We start from the raw sequence: 9,508 nt of genomic DNA, 5'->3' as shown, positions 1-9,508 counted from the left end.
TTATTGTTATAGTGAAACCTTACAATATATAAAAATATAGTTCATAAACGTTTTCCCTATTGAAAAAGATTCTGTGTCCACAATAATTGGCTACGTTCCAATCGATTCAGGCGAACCCGATTTGTTGAGTGTCCTGCCAGTGCAACGTGCTTTGCGAATAAAACAAGTACAGTTTCTCTTGACAGTTCTTGCCGATGGCGTCTGCGTCTCTGCAACACCGCAGCCCTGAACGTGACGTTCGTGACCGAGATGGCAAGTCGCGACGAGCGACTCCTGTTCGGAGCCGTGGTGGCCGCGATAGCGATCATATTCTCCCTGCTAATCGCTGGTCTCGTCCTGCTGCTCTACACCAAGCGCGTAACGTCGCCGCTGGCCTGCGTCACCGCTGAGCGCTTGGCGGCGCGTGACTACCTGGTGCACCTCCTCAACCCGAGCAAGGACGCGTGCAGCGACTTCTACGGCTACGTGTGCGACTCGTGGCTGGAGCGGGGACCGGACGGCGGCAGCTTCCACGGGGACAGCGTAACTGCGTCACTGGACAGAATCAACGCATCACTCTGGAACCAGGAGGGGGAAGAAGGTACGGAAGGCTGTGCGGAAATACTGGGGTGCGATGGAATGTCTTTCGCCTTAGCTGTCGTCGGGCTTCTCGTGTAGCCCTCGCTTAACAGTCACAGTAACTAGCTTGAGATGATGTCGGAAGTGTAAATCGGTGCCAAAAATTAGTGAATTCAGGTTATAACTTATACTTGGAATTTCCGAGCTTCCATTTAGGGGAACCTAACCACTGGGCGTTGTAATTTCAGTACCTGGCAATGCATGCAAGCCGGAACCTACTAAATGGGTTTTCTTGTCGGTATGATCAGCAAAAGGGTCAACTGGCGACAGAAAAGGGTTAATTGGAGAGATACAGGGGGAGGCCTATGCCTAGCAGTGAGCTTAGTGGGGCTGATGATGATGGTCAGTGAATTCTGGTGATGATGATGATGATGATGCAAGAAACTGTTCCGCGTCAACGCTTTGTCGGATCATGGTGGTTTTGATTTTTCTCATGTCCATTCCTTAGTTTGCCTTATAGAAAACTTAATCAACTAATGACTAATCAAATTTCTTATGCGCGGACGTTACTGGTAATGATAAATAAAATTGCACCGAATGTGCGATATGCCGTGTTTTTTATCAAGCTGTTTCTCTGTTAATGCTTCTCAGTTTTCACGTTGTTTCATGGTAATATAACAGTAACGCAGAAGTTTGCTGTTAGAACAACGGCTGTATAGCAGAGCTTTAAAGGTATAATTGCTTCGCCACCGTCGTCATATGACATTTTGGCCCCAAGAAAATGTGTCATGTGGTCTTTGGCACAGGAAGCACATAGCCCGACTACTGGGCGCTCTGCAGAAGGCGCAACCTTTAGTCACGAGATGGAGATGGTCCTTGGAATAGACACTCCGGAAATCTCGCAGTAGTTGGAGTATAATCATCAGCCATCGGTAGTAAATCCCCGTCTGCGGAGACAGCGAAATGACATAGTGTTTGATCTTGATTTATTGGTTTGAGACGTGCCTTTGTCGTGAAAATAAAGCTTTAACTTGCCCAGTCACAAGCACTCATTAACTTTGCACCTGATACCAGTATTCAGCAGGTGAGTCACAAAGCACTTTCTTTAACAGCGTAAAACACTCTCCAGGGTGTAAACTGGTTTACATTTACAAACATTTGTTCTTGGAACATCTCACGCAGATGAATCGGAAGACACCTGCTTGGTGCGTCGTGTCTATCAGCAGTGCCACCGATACGTTTCCGACAGGCCGACCACTGCCTCGCTGAAGGGAACTTTGCACACTGCTCGGAAGCAGTTGAACTGGACCAAAATGGCCGCCTGTCGTGATTATCGTGAACTTGTAAGGCTCCTGGTACAGATGTCGCTGCTGGCTGGACTCCACTCAGTCATGATCCTAGAAATCCTCAGTGAGGATGGCCGAGCTGTCTAGCGACTTTCCCGCGGGAGGTCGCTGCACCAGAAGCTCATGAGCACTAGCGGTCACCGCGGAAACCTGGAGACAGTTTTTCGAAGCGTAATGGACAATGAGGCGAAAGACCTGCCGAAGATTCTCGAAATGGACGCACTCGCCGGGCGCGATCTAGACGTTGCTGATTCCACAGGGACAAAGCCAAGCGAAGAAGCGCATGGACATCTCGAGGAGTTTCTCGGCGGTCTTGTTCCTGGAGTAACGGCGACCGACTGGCTAGCGGCAGTTAATAATGTACTCATGCCATTGGATATTTACACTATGCGGCTTTCAGACCTGGCCCTGGCATCTGGCATAGATAATATTCGAAAGCTGTTCAAGAATATTACCGCTCAATATAGTATTGGTGACATCTCCTTGTACCTAGCATTTCATTTGGACGCCGAGGTGTTGTCTATCAAACTGTCTAGAAGCCAGGTGTCGTCAGACCGCGCGAAGACTGCGCATTTCTGCTTAGAGCTGGTGCAGAGATCCCATGCCTTCCTTTGGCCGCAACTCGCTCCCAGGCTACTGAAGTCAGGCAGAAGGCAAGAAGTGCTCGAGACGATGTACAGCCAGCTTCAACAAGCGTCTAAAGACTCCGCCATGTTCACGTGGCTCCCCAGGAAATGCGCCCCTATGCTGAAGAAAAGGTAAAGAAAGTGGTGCTGTCGGTCGTTTCTCAAGACATGTCGGTTAGTGCTGCGTTTCTTTGCTCCATTAAAGGCATGCTTCGTACTCGTCAAGGGTGAAGCTGCAGAGAGAATGTTTGCAGCAGTGAAGTTCCACTAATATTTTACTGTTTTCTATCGATTCATGACCGAAATTTAATAGTGCCGGCAATATGGAAGAATTTGAAGCGCGCATCGATTTTGATGCTACTCCTGGGTATCCACCATTTCGACCCCGGTCATGAACTGCACCTTATAGCTGCTAGGTCAATACTCATGGCTTCCTGAATACCGCAGCTGAAGCCAGCGTGGATGGATGAGGAACACCCGGCCGTCTTCGGCAGCATCAGCGAGAGTGAGGGGAACTTCGTCGAGTTCTACCTCAAGGTACTGAGCGTGACGCACGAAAGGCGCCTGCGAAGTCCACCAACACTCGCCTTCTCCGCCATCTCGCGGCTTGAGCGGCACAGCGAGTTGGCGTACTCGAGGACAACGCAGTTCCTGGTTGTGCCCACAGAGTACCAGAGCTCGCCGTACCTGTACACGACGGGCGTACCGACCTACTTCAACTACGCCACCGTTGGGGCACTGTTGGCGTCGAGTATCGCCGACGTCGTCGGGCCGGCTCTCTTCTCTCCGGCAGAGACGGTAACGCATCGTTGCTTGTCTAAAAAGGCTCAGGAAATGAACTTCGGTTCCGGCGCGTATGGAAAAATTAGAAGGTCAAACAAAAGAGAGGCATAAATTTATGTCACCGAGGGATTTTGGGCACATGGGCTTCAGGGTCCCCGCACGGCATCACTGTACTGTACAATAAATAGTTCATGGACTTCAGCGACGGGGGCAGCCCGGTAAGTGACGATCGTCTGCCTGACTGGGTCTGTCGGGCGCAGTAGGGTTGTCTACCGTGTTTGTCTACTCCTCTATCTCGTCCTGTCGTTTAGCGTTGTTTATATGTACTTTCGCCATGGAACACCAACTCGCCCAATCTTCCGTTCTTCTGCAGTAGGGTTGCCCATTCTTCACAGGGTAGGGTCCCCCGCAGGGTAGGGTCCGCCGGGTATTCAAGAAGAGTGCGGGTTGGGGTGGCAGAGGGGACATTTCTTGATGAGGCTCGAAGATGTATGGCTATGCCATTAGTGCAACCGAGCATTTCTCGCATTAATAACGGCAATGAGCGACGTGTTTTCGTCACGCTTGCAGCAATATATGCATTGGTCGGCGAGTATACGCGTTCGCAAACGTACGAAGGGCTGGCGGTGGATGACATTAGATAGTTTTCGCAGGCAGGGTGGCCGAAGCTTGCGCAGTGGAGTTAGAGGTTGTTTTTTGAACGAGGCTTTTATCATGCAATGATTGTAGTTGGCCTGGAGCTGGTGCTGCTGATAAGTTGGTTTAAGCGTTTAAGTAGCGACTCGTACGATGAATGAGCCAACATTAACCACTCGGAACAAACACGCGTGTTGCACAGGAATAAGTGCGTCCTAAAACTCCTTTATCACAAATAAATGTTTGTTCAGTGGATAACATATACCACAACACAAACTGATTATGAGCTTTGTAGCCGTATGGTTGCGAATGGGTGAAAGCACGAATAATTACATCCTTATTAAAAATCTGCTAAGTCTTGGTGGATTACCCTAAACATTGCACCAACACCTTTATCACTTTGAGTTACTGATCAATTTGCTCTCTCCCTACCACTGCTTGCAATCCTGATTACCTCAGATGGTAGAGGGACTGTTTCGGTTAAGCGGTGTTCACAGGTTGGAACATCAGACCAGGAAGGATTTTCCCTTCGTCTACGATGTTTCAGTGGAAACTGTATAGCTTTTCTTTGCAACCAGATGGCTGCGCTTGGGGTAATGCTAATGGGTAGTTTCTTCCTTATTACTATTACGACGCTCAGAATCGAAATGTAAACGTCTTCTGTGAATGCAGGGTTTTCTCACAGGAGTGCGTCTCAGTGTTTGCTGAATGCGAATAGCTTGGCGCAGATATGCCAAACTCTAGGGGTGTGCGAATATTCAGAAATGTCGAATACTGGCTGAAATATCATCCGATTCGATTACTCGAACGAACGAATAAGTGTATGTTCGAAATTATTTGAAAGAAATCGAAGATGTCCAAGTTTTCGTATTCTTTTCGATAAGATCTGCCGTATTTCATGCCGTGTATTATGCTGCCGCGATCAGTTCGCGCGGGATGGGAGGTTCAGCGCCTTGGTGCGGCCAGTTCGCGTGGCAGTGTTCATAATCCCCATATAGGGCCTCAGATGTTGACGATGAGTCCCAGTCATGTTCAGCAAACCCGGCCTTTATGCCTTTATGTCGGGGCCTTTATGCCAGTCCATGCCATATACCTATCTCTGGTCCATCTCATGCTCTGGGATGTTGCGCTAGTTTCTTATCTTCCGTTATTAACAGGAAAGGTTACTTTTCCTATCCTGATACCATGGCAATGCTAAAGTTATTTCACTTAATCCGTGCCGCCACCCCATAACGGTAATCAATGTTCTATCTTTTAATAGAAACAGCTATATCTGTGATCGCTGTTTCTCACGATTGCTCATTGAATATTCGCGCAAGTAGCGAATATTCCTAAAAAAATATTCGATTCGCGTCCTGTTCTCTCCTCATTCGATTTGTGTTCGTTTCGGGTTTTGTCTTAGGTATTCTTATTCGATTCGATTTGGGAAAAACTACTATTCGCACAGCCCTATTTCCTTCCTCATAGGAGGTACGACGTGTTTGACCTTATTTAGATTTTCTGAAATAAATCTGCTCTCCATGGCTGTAACCTACGCCGGCATTGCATACGTTTTTAAGGTGTTTCCGCTGTTCTTAACTGTACTTGCGTGAAAAAATGGCCGTTTATTATGCTTGTAAGTTTTGCGATTAAATGAGGGGAGCTGCTTCGGTGCTGGAACCCGTGGGAAACCCATACAGAACACAGTGCCAAACCGAGGCGGCTGTGAGCTTCGACTTGTGCAGTGCGCACAGTGCTCTTCCGCCGATTAGCCTCGCTACAGTAGCCTCGCCTAGAGCGAACGGCCAGCGTGCTATTCTCTACTCTTCACGCTTGCCGCGTTCCTTCCTCCTTCCCTTTTCTCCTCGCACTCTCTTCGCTATCGCCTTCTTTCATTCTCCGCTACGCTCTGCGTTTGCTCTGTCGTTCGCTCCGTTACGCCGAGGCACGCCGCTCATTGCAGGAACAGGCGCCTAAGGGCTCTGCTGTAAAACAGGTTAAGTGTAGAGCCAACTTTATAATGTAGCGTATGATATTTATAATTTGTAGCCGTCAATACGCCTTAGGAGCTTACAAACTAATATACATAGTACCTTCTAATACCTCAGTGCCATATACTTTTTACACAATGTTAATTGATATTTTTGGAGTCTCTATTGTAATTTCATGATATACTTAATACCTAGGCTACTACTCTGTTGTACAGTTCAAATGCCATTTAAGAAAGTGATGAGGAGGCTCAAATTATTTTTTATATCAGGAAATTCGTACTATAAAGAAAGGCGTTTTTCGGTTCTTCACAATCTAATAATATATGTGACACCCAAAAGCTACCACGGCATCGTATTTACCGCTAGTTCGCGCCTGCGCGTCCGCCAGAGCAGCGCGAATCGACTGTACGTGGAATCGAAAAAAAGAAACACATCTGAGTTCTGGAAAGAACCGCGAATTTATTTTGTCGCGAAGAAAACCGTGGTCTTCGGCTTCGTGCTCTTCAACAGCAGTTGGTGTACGCACTTCTCTTAGCCCCCAAGCGCTTTCATTGCATCCTCGGTTCCCCTGTGGACCCCAGCTAACTGTTAATAGGTCGCCTGCGTCCATCACCTCACTTGGAGTAGGCACGAGAGCTTCGTCGTCTTCCTCATCGTCCACATGTTCCGACTCCTCTTGGGCACCCAGAACAGGCTGGTGGATACAGTCGCCAGCTAAGGCCTCTGTTGTGTCGTCGCCTGCGGCGGCACCGCCCGCTAAAAACTACCGCATTGCACTCTCTAGGCTACTAAGTGTCCCCCTATTTCTTGCTCGTATGCTACCAACAAGCTGCGAGAACGTGGTCAGCGAAATAAATATAAATCATTTCTTTTTTTACTGATTTATTCCTGGAAAAACATTCTTCGGTCGAGTTTGGTGGCCAAGTTAGTTTCGTTACTTCCCGTTGATGAGAACATTGGTTTGGTTTGGTTTATGGGGTTTAACGTCCCAAAGCGACTAAGGCTATGAGAGACGCCGTACTGAAGGGCTCCGGAAATTTCGACCACCTGGGGTTCTTTAACGTGCACTGACAACGCACAGTACACGGGCCTCTAGAATTTCTCCTCCAAAGAAATTCTAGCCGCCGCGGCCGGGATCGAACCCGCGTCTTTTGGGTCAGCAGCCGAGCACCATAGCCGCTGAGCCACCGCGGCGGCTGATGAGAACATTGAACCCTATGGGTACCTGCCGGCGAAGGAAAATTTATGCGTTACTTTGTGAAGTTCTTCATATCAGACTTCGTTATATTGAGTTTTAACTGCATATGTTATTCTACTTTAAGTTTCATGACCCTTAGAACACTCGGCATGGTCCCCATAATTGCTCCCCCCCACCCCCAACACACACACACGCTTCTCCTACTTTCAGGCGCACCGCAGACTCAGCGAAGTCTGGTGGACGCCAGAAGCGATCAGCAAGTACAACGGGACCACCATGTGCCTGCAGGGGCTGCTCTACCGCCTGGGCCTGCGGCGCCACCTGAGCGGCAGTGCCGAGCACCAGCAGCGCGACATGTTCCTCCGCGTCCAGGGACTACGGCTGGCGTACTACGGCCTGGTGGCCAGCTTCGGCTCCGCGGCGGCCGCCCATGGGTTTCGGCAGCTCTGGGCCGAGGCTCAGGACGCCTCCTTCGCCCGCTTCTGCCTGCTGTCGTGCGACGCCTACCAGACGCCGAGACCCCTGTCACCCCGCGCCAACTGCCTGCTGCCCCTGCACAACATGCCCGAGTTCGGCGCCGTGTTCGACTGCGTCACCCGGGAGGACTTCGTCGCGCACCAGTGCGTGCCGTAGCAGCAGTGCTTAACGCTGCTGCCCAAGACGAGTCTTAAGCCGCGGTCCTGAGTTGTGATGTGAACTTTTATTTTTTACCGAAAATGTCTGCCGTGTCAAAACATTATCGACACTTTTTTCACCGACCTCACCCTGCAGGACGACTTGGTAGATCATCCTTGAACTGCGCCAAAGAATCTGAGCTCGCATTTCAGCCGACTGACAGGTATCGGCTGAGGCCGAGCAGTTTCCAGGCACTCTGAGACAAAATGTCTTTAGAGGTTTTGGCTTGCTCACTGTGATACTCTGATTCTAGCTTTTCATACTGAATTTTGATTTTACTTGTTCTTTGATATCATGGGATTTTTTATCTGCCTTACGCAACATGTGTCGGCCATGATGTCTTGGAAGCAAATGTCGCACGGGATATTTTCCTTCCTCTCATAGTCCTCTCAAAGCCTAAACCAAGTGTTAAATTTCATCAATAGTGGATGGCTTCTTGGTATATGTTCCCATTTTTTCTAAATGATGCTGCCGCTTTTCATTACGCAAGAGAATTACATTCATTATCGTAAGCAAGCTGTAGAACCTTACGCGGAACAGTTCAATTCTAATTACTGGGACGCTGTTTCCAATTCTTTGCGCACCTGGACGAAGTCCGAGAACAATGACTGTGTCTTGGTGTCACGTGCGTGGGTACTTGTGTTTCATGAGTGATTTGTGTGACGTGTGTGCTTGACCTTCCGAAGACCTTGTGGTCGCCGAGAAGTTTCTCAGTGCGTGCTGATGGGAGACTGAGAGGCTGCTCGGTGAAAGGACGCAAGCGCAATGTGTGAGTGCATGACACAAACGCCCTTTTATTCGAGGACGACGTTGTTTTGCGGCCGATGGTTTGGGACTGCTGCTGTTCCCAACCATGACTGCATGCTTCGCGCGGGCTGCAATGTGCCTTCTTTAATGTGGATATTGACTATTTGTTTTGAAGCTAGACTCTAATACTCAGCACTTGTCATTAGGGCGGAATTTTCGGAATGTAACAAAGCCAGAGGTGATACCTTCCGGCGTTGTGACTATGGGCGCCAGAAACCCTGTGCACCTCTTCACAAGAGCTCTTAGTGAAATCCAGCGGCTTTTCATTTTTTCTAATACTGATCACTACAAGAGAGGACCTGAAGGGCACTGCCCCAAACACACTGGGGATGAATACTATATCGGACAAACTGGGTGGCCGCTGCTGCTTGAGGGACTTTAGCAGTGGCTACTTATCAGCTACCATGCTTCATGGCGAGGTGGAAGCAGAAGCCGTAGCGAGTGTCACCATTGAAGCCCGGGTCCCGAAGAAGAGATGATCTGTTGTTTGATTTGGTTTATGGGGTTTAACGTCCAAAGCGACTCAGGCTATGAGAGACGCCGTAGTGGAGGGCTCCGGAAATTTCGACCACCTGGGGTTATTTAACGTGCTCTGACATTGCACATTACACGGGCCTCTAGAATTTCTCCTCCAAAAAAATTCAAATGCCGCGGCCAAGATCGAACCCGCGTCTTTGTGGTCAGCAGCCGAGCACCATAACCACTGAGCCACCACGGCGGACAGATGATCTGTTGCGTACTGATGTGCTTGGTGTTCGGGACCGAGTTCTTCAACGCATGAGGATGAAGCAGGCAGACTGCGGAGGGAAGCGTTCAGGAGTCGCAGCAAGCTTGAGGGTTTATTTACATTATTTACAATAAAAACAGAGACCAAAGCTCTGGAAAGAAGCCCTTGGCAAAGAAAAGTTT

At 49.0% G+C, this 9,508-nt stretch overlaps 1 pseudogene; it reads left to right on the top strand.

Moving 5' to 3' along the window:
* Positions 1-2,576: 2,576 nt before the first annotated feature.
* Positions 2,577-7,750, top strand: LOC149328374 (uncharacterized; annotated as a pseudogene).
* Positions 7,751-9,508: the final 1,758 nt, after the last annotated feature.

Source organism: Amblyomma mixtum, chromosome 9 (genome assembly GCF_055824585.1).
Source record: "Amblyomma mixtum isolate Tamu chromosome 9, ASM5582458v1, whole genome shotgun sequence".
Classification (NCBI taxonomy): Eukaryota; Metazoa; Arthropoda; class Arachnida; order Ixodida; family Ixodidae; genus Amblyomma; species Amblyomma mixtum.
The sequence above is the reverse complement of the archived record's forward strand: the minus strand, read 5'-3'. Positions and strand labels throughout refer to the sequence as shown.